At 36.3% G+C, this 12,701-nt stretch overlaps 1 protein-coding gene across 4 annotated transcripts in view; it reads right to left on the reverse strand.

Moving 5' to 3' along the window:
• Positions 1–12,701, reverse strand: part of LOC150106232 (voltage-dependent calcium channel subunit alpha-2/delta-3-like) — a 2,133,114-nt gene that overhangs the window by 1,902,474 nt on the left and 217,939 nt on the right. The gene's annotated exons all lie outside the window — the stretch shown is intronic.

Raw genomic sequence — 12,701 nt, forward strand, 5'->3', positions numbered from 1 at the left:
TCGTTAAGTCAAGTTAGATTAGGATTAAAGATTTTGTTTAAAAACTCTGCTGTGTAGACTGTTTTCTATAGGATATTTTTGTATTCTGTCCCCAGCTACAAATTTCATACTGAAATGAATACACCAGTGCGTAATATACTGTAGAGTCTGTAAAAATTTAGGTGATACTACGAGTTTAATGATATGCGATCTGCACAAAGTGTACTTTTTTGTTTGTTTGTAACTGCTAGGATATGAGTTTTCTATTTTAGATTATGATCCACATGTATGCTCGGATACTTGTAGGTGTGGTTTCGCTACTGCAGTCACTTCTAGGATGGCAGGAAGTGGTATGATATTTAATTGGCGAGATTGCTGCTTAATCCTTTAGTTCAAATAGTATAAATTTAATTTTCTAAATGTTAATTTTGATTTTTTTTTCACTGAACCATATGTGCACGCCTAAACCGGATTCCTTGTTACGCTCTATAGTTGACATGTCGCTCGACGAGAAAACTATTGCCGTATCATCAGCAAAATTCATGTTTCCTTTCAATTTCATCGAACAGAGGTCGTTTATATGGATTAGAAATAAAATAAGTTCTAGAACGGAGCCTTGAGGAACTCCAGTTTGGATGAGCTGGTATTCGCTCAAGATGTCGTTTTATCTGAACTGCTTCCCATCTGTTTATTTATTTTTTTTTTTAACAAGCTCGAAACCATGGGTGACACTTTCCTCTAATTCCCACGATGTGCAGTTTTTTAATAGCATGAAAATAGTGCTGCTTTTTTTTTTTTTTTACTGTGCTCTTATATATGTGAGTTTAGAAAAAAATGTAGGCAAGCTTATTCAGTACTACGTTTATATTAACATTAAATACTCGGGTTTGTTGGTTAAGAATATTTCAAATATCGATCGTTGAGCATGTATATGAACAACTCAAGCAGTTCAGCGATTCTGAAACTGACTCTTTTTCATTTTCCTTTAAATTTTTTTTCCTCGCAGAATCGTAAGGCTCCTTGTTATTTAATTCGCGTTTACATATCGAAAATACTGCCATGACATCGCAGAAATAGATTTTCAACATGATTAAAAAAAAAGGGGATTATTTGTTAAGATAAAGTGAATTTTCGATATGCACGAAATTCGATATGGTATTGCAGTGTCATTTACGTTCCAGCACAGCTTGAAGTACATTCCTAAGAATATGATGAGAATTAAGCCACTTTTATTAATTTTCGGTATTGAATTTTACACATTCATTGTCTTATATATGCAATGTCTTACTAATGCAACAATGTTGTGAATTGTGTGGAAATGGAAATCACCCAACGCGATATTCATCTGCAATCTGTAATATATTCAGGGTGTATTGATGAAATACATTATGATCGGACAATGCCTTGATATACAAACAAATGGTCAGTGTATCGTATAACATAAAAAAGATAAAACGAAATGCAGAAGAAGCAAACACATTATGCGCCCCTAGATTAAAATAAGACAGAAAATTTTCAGTCTCAAAATCGCACCTGTACGGAGCTCGTATATGCATACACGTACTGCCCACTGAATTAGAAACCTTGACGCAGATGTATGTAAACGCCACTTATGCAACGTATATGCAAAATACTTTGTCACGTGCGTCACCAGGTGTTCTAAGCAACTATTTAAGAATGCTGCTAGTCAGTAATCGCTAATAGTGTTGATTACAATGGGAAAACAAAGGACCACCTCTCCTGTGCACTTTAAGGGGGGGGGGAGTGTTTAAGTTTGCACTCCTTTTGCTATAAAACATCTACAATGGAGTGCATCATAGCTCTAGTCCATCCATTTGAGGTTCTCGTCCCAGGTCTCCCACGGTGGGTAATTTGGTTGCGAACCCGGTCAGGGAAGGCCAACTCCATGCGGTCGACCCGGAAGGGGTGATCACCCGGGCGCCGATTACCTTCGTGGTCTTGGTCGAACAGCAGACCTATGTGGCTAAGGGTGAAAGAGTCAAACGTCTGGGAGCTCTGAGCTTGTTAGATGAGAAGTATTAGCTGAGGCCTATTTCTTCTTCTTCCACCTCCCCACCCCATCATATTCCTTACCTCTCCTATTCCTCTACCCTTCTCCCCCTACCTCACTCCACTGTCACTGCCTCTCCCTACTTTCTCTTCACTTGAGGGGCACTCTGACCCCCTCATTCTATAGGCCAATGATAAGTTTTCCTTCACTCTTTCACTTTCAGATTTCGATAAAAGACTTATGGTGTCTTGATAAAAGGCTTATCGTCTTGCTGGAGCCAAGATTTTGAGAACAGCAGAGCTGACTGGTTTCTCAAAAGGTAAGATATCCCGTGTTTAATCAGTGGAAAAACCTACTTTAGTTGTCTATGATGAGTAGCTGTAGTCGTAAGACAGTCTGTCAAAAATGAGATCGCCGTCATTTGCGAAGGCTTGCGAGGACAAACAGAACTTTCTGTGTGAAGCAATTGAGAAAAGAATGACCCGTGATAGGTTAATTTTTAACTATAAAAGAAAGAGAGATGAATGAAGAGTGGTCTAAAGCTAAAGCAGTTATCATATGTCATATGTATAAAATGTGTTGCCCCTTTTGTAAACATATACGAGAGAGCTCTTTAATGCGACTCCCAACCCGTGAGAAATTGTAAGCGTCAAGTACATTTCACCGTGGATGTGCGAAGGTTTTTCTCTTATTTTATTTTTATATTTGTTTAAAACTTTTAAGTTTTATTTCATTTTATACATGATCCAGAAATCCTACGCTAATCACTAAACAGGAAAAGACTCCTATGGATGTACATGAGCATCGCTACTGGACATTGTGGTTTGTCGGAGAAACAAAATCAGTCTCAATATTTTTCATGACCCCATACTTTACATTAAATTCACGGTGGTGAAGAGAAAAATATGTTGAAATATTCTTCTTATTTTCTAATTTAATATGCAATGCATCATGGAGGAAAATGTTTCTAAATATGAAGGTTCGACAGGACAGGAAGTCTGTCAAAACCAACAGCAGGGAAACTAAACTTTCAGGCGAGAGCAGCTCTATGGAACAGTTCGTACAATGCGGACGTTAACTATTTGACACTGAAATGTCATAACAGTTAATGAAGACCTGCGATTTCTATTATTGAAAGGGCTGTTACGAAAGTTGGTTGATCCAAGATGTCCGTTATTACACGCACTCAAAAATAAAAATGAAATAAAAATGCTAAAACATCTCCCAAAATGACAAATTCTTCTTTCTACTAAAGGAACTTGCATAGTTTGTTCACTTCCAAGAATACAGCAACTAACGGAGATATTTAACTGCATCAGGGTGGTGATTATTACTGTCGCCATGAAAATCACGAGAGGTGGAAAAATTGGAAACTAAAACATTATAAGAAAACAGCATTTGGCGATAATAAACAAGAAGTCTTCGATTGGCATCGACGTTGCGAAGAAGTAACACCGTATGTAAGGAAAATGCAAATTAAGGAGATTGTTTTCTTCAAAATCATCAGAAGAGCTACAACAAAATCAATCGTTAAAGAGAGCAGTGCTGCTGGCAATCTCAAAACCCAGGAATTGTAAGACGGACATGTGATCTGGCGACAGAACTGGGCACAAAAGCGCCATTTCCATCAATACGGAAATAATAGAAATTGGATGACACTAAGAGATGAGAAATGATAACTTATGACAAGTTTTGCAGGAACAACTTTTATCTCGAATAAAAGCAAATGAAACTCCAGTGCTTAGTTGAAGTGCCATTGCTAATACGGTAATACTGCACGCATACTTTAATGACAGCAGTGTCCAAGACAACGCTGCTATTTACGAACTGGGCGTAACTTTTAAGGAAACTAACTTTAAATATATTCATACTTCTTAAGGTGGGATTTCCAGCATTTGCCATTTAACCGAAATAATGCATCCGTCATCCCATTTCTCGTTTGTTGCAGGATTTGAACACTATTGACCATCTTAATGTACATTGAGACACTCTTTATTAACGTATGCCATATTGGATGTAATCCTTAGGCCATCTACACAGTTAATACACTCTAGGTTTATAGCTTCTGGTTGGCAGAATTATCATAAAGGAAAAGAAGAAGAAAAAAACTATTTTTGCCCGATGCGGTGCAAAACGTTATTCGCTAATGATCTTGATATCAAAGCAGAAGGAACATCAGTGTTACATTCTTGATTCCTGACTGGAGGACATTACCCGCTTATCGTCTCATGTGGTTCAAAATATCAATACGCAGGATAAATGTTTCGTCGCCTATACTTTATGAGTTCTGCTTATTTGCTCGTACATATTCGAATGTTAAAGAAAGCAACGTGTGCAAAATATGTTTTTTCGCCAAAAATATTAAGGTCGCAATTAAAATTAAAAGAGATAACTAAGCCATACTATTCTTCCAGAAAATTCTATTCATAAGAGCAAAATAATGCATTTCGAGTTGGATAATTATGACACTGCAAGACAGCCTTGCAAAGTAAACTGAAATTCTCACGTATGCCTGAGTCAGACGTGCAGTAATTAGCATTTTGCCAGCCAGCTTTTCCCATTGTTGTTCCCATTTATTGCATTGTAACGTGAGGGTACGGAAACGAGAATGCAAGAAACTGAATAAGCTGGTTTCTCTTGGAAAACCTAATGTAGAGGGATCTCTCAAATTTCGGTTTGAACATACCTAGGGACGCTATAGGGTAATGTTTCAAAATGTTGAACACGCACGTAACAGTGCCCATCGGCTTCATTTGAAGATGGGAAGCTTAAATATTGTGCTTCTGTGCGAGTCATTCAACAATTTCGATCAAACTGATGCATACGAAATACGTGTTTTCTGGTTTTCACTGCTTAGCAAGAAAAGAAATATAAAGCGATTTTTAAGTATAATTTTCTAGGCTAGTCGTTTTGACATTTCAAATACTTAAATGTCAAAAACGGCGTATAAATATTTCACTTGTTAAACGGTGTACTATCGGTATATTTACTATTAGCTGGAAAACTTATTGGTGTTAACTTTTATTTTTTACTTTGTTAGTGTAGAAGGCTCAGTTGAAGTCATTGCTTGAGTAAAGACCAAAGAGTGTTTCAAAGTTCGTCTGTTTTTTCTCTAATAGCCGTTCTACATTTTCACTTGTTATAATTTTGCTCTGCGTAGTAGATAAAGTTACCTTTTCTGCCTATATCACAAATACTCCGAAGGATTTCTGCATTACAGAGGAGAGCCTTACATAAAGATGAAAGACATAACTATACAGGCAGTGGGAAGTCCTCACTCCTTTTTATTTGTACTCATCACGGACATGAAAGAAAAAAATATTCGATTTCTTGGTTTGTGAGGCCTTGAATAGTAAAGAGACCGTATTCTATTACAGGCAGCTGTGACTAACTGTAAAATACACACAATTCTTTGCGCTTGTAAACTTCTGTTTGTAACAGATGCAACAACTGCCTACAAAGCAAAAAAGAAATTTAGAATATTCCGAAACTTAAAATTATAAGATTTGTAATATTTATTTGATGAATAATTTTTACTAGCAAACTTTCAGCACGAAAAACGATAGAAATTATCTGTATATCATATAATTAAATGTTTTAATTTTCAATTGATTTTATACATTAAAAATTAGTTTTTCATTCAAACATGAGTTAACGTTATTTTAGGCAGTTCTGTCTATATGCTGTAGAAACTGGAAAACGTAGGGTACTGTTCCACGAAGATGTGATCATTTAATACAAATATCTCAAGTCCGAGAGCAGCGAAAATAGTAGTAAAACGAACTGTTCTTGGTGTCCCCAGAGAGCAAAGGTATCTTTTCTCCGAATCTGATTCTGTTAGATATAAACAGACAGAAGCCATTCATAAAACACTGGCTTCGGTTAAATTCGCCTGCCCAAATGCATTTGGCAGATGGTTAACTTATCAGTATATGTATCCAAACTGACAGATGGAAAAACATTCATTTATCTCTCTCGGCCTACCTAAAGTTCAAATCCAATTACTTCCTGTTAGGTTTTTTATCGTTTCTGAGAGTGTTTAATGTGGCGCACCAACCATCGGGGTGCCCATCGATCCCTTTTTCTATCAAATAACGTACTCTCGTTTCAAGTAACTAAGAACAACTTTTATTTGAATTATCAGCGTATTCGTATTACAGAGACAAATGTTATGAGAGGATTCCTAGAAGTCGCAGTAATTCATATCGCAGTCTTCTTGGCCACCACAATCCAAATTCATTTAGATGCTGTTCCGAACGGAAATAAAACTTCCACCAAACAACACTAAAGCAAAGGGGCCACTGGAAGAACACTATATCAAGATAAAAGATATAAACAAACGCCAATCACCCAGGATACGTGGACCTTTAGATACGAGATTACGATCGAATATCCAATCAACGGCTACTGTTATGCTCTTTCGCTTTCTTTCTTTCTCTCTTGCAGCTTTCTTCTTTCCTTTGAGTAACCGACAAGTTCGATAAAATGGACATTTGCTAGCTTAGATAATGTAAGTGTTTTTATGAACGGCTGGCATAAAGGAACTTTGAAAAGCACTGTCAGAATCAGCTGCAGAGATAAATGATCGTCGCTCGTCTCTGCTTGGTCTTTGTTGGAATTGAGGAAAAGAAAGAGAAATAGCGAAAGAGAGAGAGGAGGGGAAATTTGATAAGTCTTCTGGCTGCACTCTAGCGAAAAGTTAATGGGATTTATCAAATACAGAACCCAATCAGCAATTTGATTTTTCTTTCGTGTAATAACCACCGCCGTCCCTCATTTTTATTATTATTTTTTTTTCTAATCCCAACAGAGCGTCGCTGGCTTCATGGTGTACAAGTTACGTGAAGAAATGAGGCTGGTGACTGTCGCTCGGTGCTTGCAGTCAGCTGTTGTAGGTGGCAGAAAAGGAATAAAAAATTATTTTTGTGCAGAAACGAGACACAAAGGAAGAGGAAAGAGAAGTGGTTGTAGTAGGCCAGTTGCCGCCATGAGTTTTGAAGAATTGCTAAGCGCACCGGTAGCGTGAGGCCAAAAAAACATCTGCACCATTTTAATTAATCTTCTTCTTTTTTTTCTTGGATCGGTTATTTTATTTATTAATCCGCACTATTTCAAGAACGCTTTTTTTTTTTTTATCCTTTTTGGTGAATGGGTGTCTTTTTTAAAAATTAAATTAGGATGTGCGATAAATTCGCTATTCTGTCGAATTTCGACATAACCGCACTGGGACATATCTAGTACAGATTTTTACCATCCCGCTTGTTCATTAGCTAAGCGTTAACTCTCTGGTGACATCGTTTCCTAATCGTTCACACCCTAAACGATACTTCTTTATTATATGCTGCTTCTCTTCATCTAACTGAACGTCGCAGTTGCAATTATCTGAGCTTCAGTTCCATGTGATTCGAGTAAAGTAAATTCTAACCAAGGATTCAAAACATTTACAGAAAAATAAAGTAATTTCTTTTTCTGAAAGTGTAATGCTACATCAGTCCTGACTCTCTAATCAAAGACGTAGAGTACGAAACAATAATTCTTAGTTTATTAGCCAACGCTATTCCAATGTACAGAAGAATTAAATACACTATTATTATATCCACTATTTGGTTATAATAGGTGCTAACAACCAATAGAATACACAGTGCAAACCAGCAAAATTCATATTTCAATACGATTTCAAGAGCAGTTGCTGAGGGAGATGAATATACCGTTTATTATTTTTTATTTTGCATAAGCATAGGGCCCATATGATAAGCAGATTTTTAGGCTGCAACGTATAGGTTTGGATATTAAGTTAATGGTGTAGATTTGCAATTGGCTGTCTGACGTGTATCAAAGAGTTGTGTATGGGAGGGCAATATCAGGTTACTAGTGGGATTCTTTAATGCATTTTCTATAAACGATGTATATAAAGAAGGGCCAGATCAGTCAGTATAGACGAAGCCCTTTTGGTTGAAAGACCTGTATTCTAATCCAGTCTAGAACACGAAGATCCTTTATCAAGGCTTTTCAACTGAAGGCAAGTTAGCCGGAGGTTTCCCCGGAAACTCAAATTTTTCATCCTACAATCAGGCGAACTGGCTGAATGAACACGCACGCGCAATTGACATACAAATGACACACACCTCATTCTAGAATTATGGTTACGAAATCCAAGGCTACTTGAGGTTGTTCGCACTTAAGTGCCTTAGAATCACTGATGGCAATCCGTATAAATTCACGCTGAGTGGCCACTTTATTAGGAACGCCACCCTATTTAAGAAATCAGGCCGTTTCTGAAGATGCTGTGTCACTTGGCTGCCCTTCACTATATAACTCATTCAGACAGGCATGCAACAGTTTGTGTGCGGGGGGGTTAAAACAGAATGGGTAAAAGGCGTGACTTATGTAAGCATGATATGATTGTTGGTGCCAGACTTGCTGGCGTATCTCACAAATGTCAATTCTTCTGGGCTTTCATACACAAGAGTTTAGGGTGTACCAGGAGTGGTGTAATAACCAGATAACTTCGAGCCAACGTCAATCTCGTGAACGGAAAACCTCATTAATGCACAAAATCAGAGAAGAATGGCAAGGATTGTGAAACATGACTGAAGAGCCACACCAGTCAAATCACAGCTCAACACTTCAGTGGTGGTCGAAAATCATCTCGGAGCACACAGTTCATCGTACGCTATTATAAAATCTCTCATGATATGTTACTATGTAACTTATGTTCGTTTTTACAAGATTTTTTTAGGGAGATTGCACTTAAAGAAATGTCAATTTTTGGATGTAATAATCTTTTGGATGTAATAAGTTAACCATGAGCCTTTGTTAAAATAATGTAGCGCATGATGTCATCATGTAAGGCTGTTAAATCATGTCTAATTAGTAAGTCCAATTCTAAGAATTACCATATATGGCAATTTCAAAAGAAAGACGCGCGGAGTATGACGTCATCATGGTCGGATGTCAATACGTGACCATATATGGAAGTTTCGAGAGACGCGCATGCGTACAACGGAAGTCCTGGCCTACATAAGGCGAGACGTCGAAGAAATTTGTCTTCGAGTTTTCACATTTTCTTACCTGGGTCAGCCGCCACGTAAGGTCCGTTGTTGGTCATCAAAAGAGAAGTGTCGTTTATCTTAGTTTTCTTACTCTTCTCTTGCCTGGGTCCACCGCCACATGAGGTCCGGGTCGGTAATCGAGAGAGAGAGAAGCGTCGTAGGTCTTAAGTTTTTGGATATCCTACCCGGGACAGCCACCATGAGAAGTACCGCCGATCGTCGAAAAGAGCTGCACCTTGCCACCATGTTAAGGGTCCTAAAGGGCATAGAATAATCGATGACTCGGGAAATCAAGAAGAGCCAGCAGAAGGAAAGAACGATAAAAAGTAGAACTTGTATGAACAAGATTCATGTAAAAGTCAGGGGTGAACAAGATTTGGAAGTACTTATGTGATAATTTCGAACAAGAATGTACAAGTGTCTGTTTATGGGTATAATTAAGATCATGTAAATTGATATTGAATTAACTTAAGGTATGCTTTATTGTCAGTTTGTGTATATATGACTGGCAGGATACCCTAGTTTGTGATTAGCTTTAAAGGAACAAAATTAGAACTAAGTTTGAATTAGGAAGAATTGAAAATAAAGAATTGTAATGAACTGTGTGTGTGTGTGTGTGTATATATATATATATATGTATGTGTGTGTGTGTGTGTGTGTGTGTGTTAATGTGAATCAAACTGTAAAGATTCCTCTTTGATTTAATTAAATGGTTAGTGAAAAACACATTGGACTGATTATGTCAATGCACTATTCTGAAAATTTCGAACCTGCATGAGAAGATAGAAGTTTAAGTGATCAGTCATTATGCCACGACTAATTAAAGGTAAAGATTAACATATGTGGGGAATGCTAACAATATCTGCTTTGGTTTGAAATGTTATAATTGCGCACTCAATACATAGTCTAACTGACGCCGTCGTAAAACAAATAAATTTTACGTTTTCCCTCTATGATCGAGTAAAAATTCCACAAATTATAATTGTAAAAGTGATTGAGATATGTAACCTTACACCCTCGACCATGGGATGCTTAATTCATCTAAAAATGCTATTACAGGTTGGCCGGGTAACCATAGAACACGTTTCATCTATTGTAGCAATAAGACACGGCTTCCCTGTTTTTGGTTCATCTTTTTCGTATTTTTGTGAAAAAAATGTTCATTACTGTTGTGAATAGTGACTAGTTCGTTAACCCTCTGTGTCTAGTGAGTTACTGAGTGAAGTGTGAACTGCAAATTTATAGTGAAACAAATTTAAAAAGAAATGTAATTCTATAAAATACATGTGAAAAAAACAAAAAAAATTAAATAAAAATGTATTGATGTAATTATTTGTCTTCAAGCTTTGCCTCCCCCCCCCCCCACTGGAAAATTTTCTGCAGGCGCCCATGGTTTCAGATACTGTTGAATTAAAGTGACAGAGAATACAGGCCGTTTTTAAGGCAAAAGGGGGATGATTTACTCGTTATTAAATGCTAATAAGTGGCCATTCAGTGTATATTAATATATTGTATAAATATTATAAGCAAATATACTGTATATAAATATCCTAAGCCGTCCTGACAAATAACGCATAATAACAGCATGCGAATGCTTGCCTCACACAGCCTACCAGCGATCGGAAGAAAAAGTCACGCGGAGATTATACTAGTACTGTAAGTCTACTGTTAACGAGTACAAGCATGGAATTTTTTAAGACAACGAGACTTAAACCAGATGATGAATAGCGTGACGAAATCAAAGCTGAAAACGTAGAACCGGAAAAAGATAATTTAAAGTGGAGGAATGAGCTTAAATCAATTAATGAACAAGTCGACAGCAGTCGTTAGGCAACTAACAGAACTTTTTAGGCTTCGCCTAGCATTAGAAATTTGGAAAATGTGATATTCCCTCAGAGGTCACATGAAAAGGAGCAAAGATCTCACACAAAATTCAAGACGAGTTTAGCAATAAGCGCACTGACTTCATAATGCATAAAAACTAGCCAAATCTCTTATTGTGAAATTCAAGTAAGTCAACGACGGCCGGATACAAATGGTTCGAAGATCAGAAACATATAAGATCATATAATTAGTACTTATTTTATATAACACTAATTCGAAACGCGGAAAAATATATTTGAATGAACCCTTAGCCTAAATATGAAACATGTACCACACACCCCACACACAAAACCAATGTAAAGAGGAAGCCACAGAAACAGATCTGATCAAGAACAGTAAGTTTACTGTCCTTGATCCGAAATATCATATTAAGGTAATATGATATTTCGTCCACGAGGCAGATAGGCGTGTGTTATTCGCCACGTTGTGTTTTTCACTTTAACCGCTTTCCTCTAACACAAACTCTGCGAGTTTTCGTCAAAATTCGAATGAACACCTTGGAGATTTTACTTCAGCTTATTATCCTTTAGAAAGTCATTTTTGGAAACGTGCAAGCCAATCAATGATAACAATTTACTGTCCAGGAAGATACAATCGCATATTAACTGAAACTAAAATCGAATACTTTATTCGTGCCAGAAAGATCGTGTTCTGTCTTCATTCATGTAGCGCTCGTCATACACTCTCCCTTTTTCACACTTCCGAACTGAAACAATCCGTACATGATTTCGCCTCCAATTAATCTAATTGGGATGTGAGATTTTAAAAGAATCAAAAAAAAAAGAAAAAAAAAGAAGAAGACTGTTAAGTTGTTCAAAGAGGAATTCGTGAACGTAACCTTAAGACAACAACAATAGTGGACTCAGGAATAGCTACGTAATTTAGAACTGTGATCATTACTACGAAAACACGACAAACTAGATGCAAACATACTCATTTTTGTAGAAAATAAAATAAATCCGGCGTCTTAATTTTTATAGTCACACTTTTTTGCGAATTAATTCAAACCAATTTATTTAATTTTAAAATTAAATTTTAAAACTGAAATTGTGTTTTAGAATGAAAATATTTTATATATGCTCAATATTTTACCCGAATAAAATGGTTCTCAGTCAATAATATGATCATTTTGATCAACATTAAAGTAGTAACAGGTAACAATTAGCTTCGACTTATATTAATCCCAGTTGCATTAGAATATCCCTAATATCATCATCAATTCACACTGAAGATTTTTTTATAAATTTGATCAGCAAATCTTATATCTTTTTTGCCTATATTATTACAATTTTTAAACGCTAGTAGTTTCTTTTATAGCCACCAGACAGTCGCATTTGCATGGAATTCCTTGATAAAGTTATAAATTTTGGAACATTCATAATGTTTAATAATAAATACCTATTTAATCTTCGGGACAATCATTAAAATAAATGAAAGATTTATGTATACACGCGATTTTAAACGCTTTATAGAAGACAAAAAAATATTTATGCATTCTATCGTAGTACTTCTTTTCGACTTTTAAAATGATTCTTGTTTATGATTTGTCAAACTATAATTCGCTTAGGTTTAAAAAGTCATGTTGGAATACTTAAGCTTCATATATCAGTTGAATGCATTTTGAAAATTTACAAATTATTCTAGGAATAACAAAAAGACATCGGAAAGATTAATACTTCATTTTAACATGTATTAAAATGCTTTATCTGTTTCCAGATAAAGCCTACTTTGGAATCACACAAATCAGGCTTAGAAGTATGGTCTCTGCTGATCCA

The sequence above is a fragment of the Typopeltis vanoorti genome, chromosome 5, assembly GCF_054136105.1.
Source record: "Typopeltis vanoorti isolate ZY-2024b chromosome 5, IOZ_Tvanoo_1.0, whole genome shotgun sequence".
Classification (NCBI taxonomy): domain Eukaryota; kingdom Metazoa; phylum Arthropoda; class Arachnida; order Uropygi; family Thelyphonidae; genus Typopeltis; species Typopeltis vanoorti.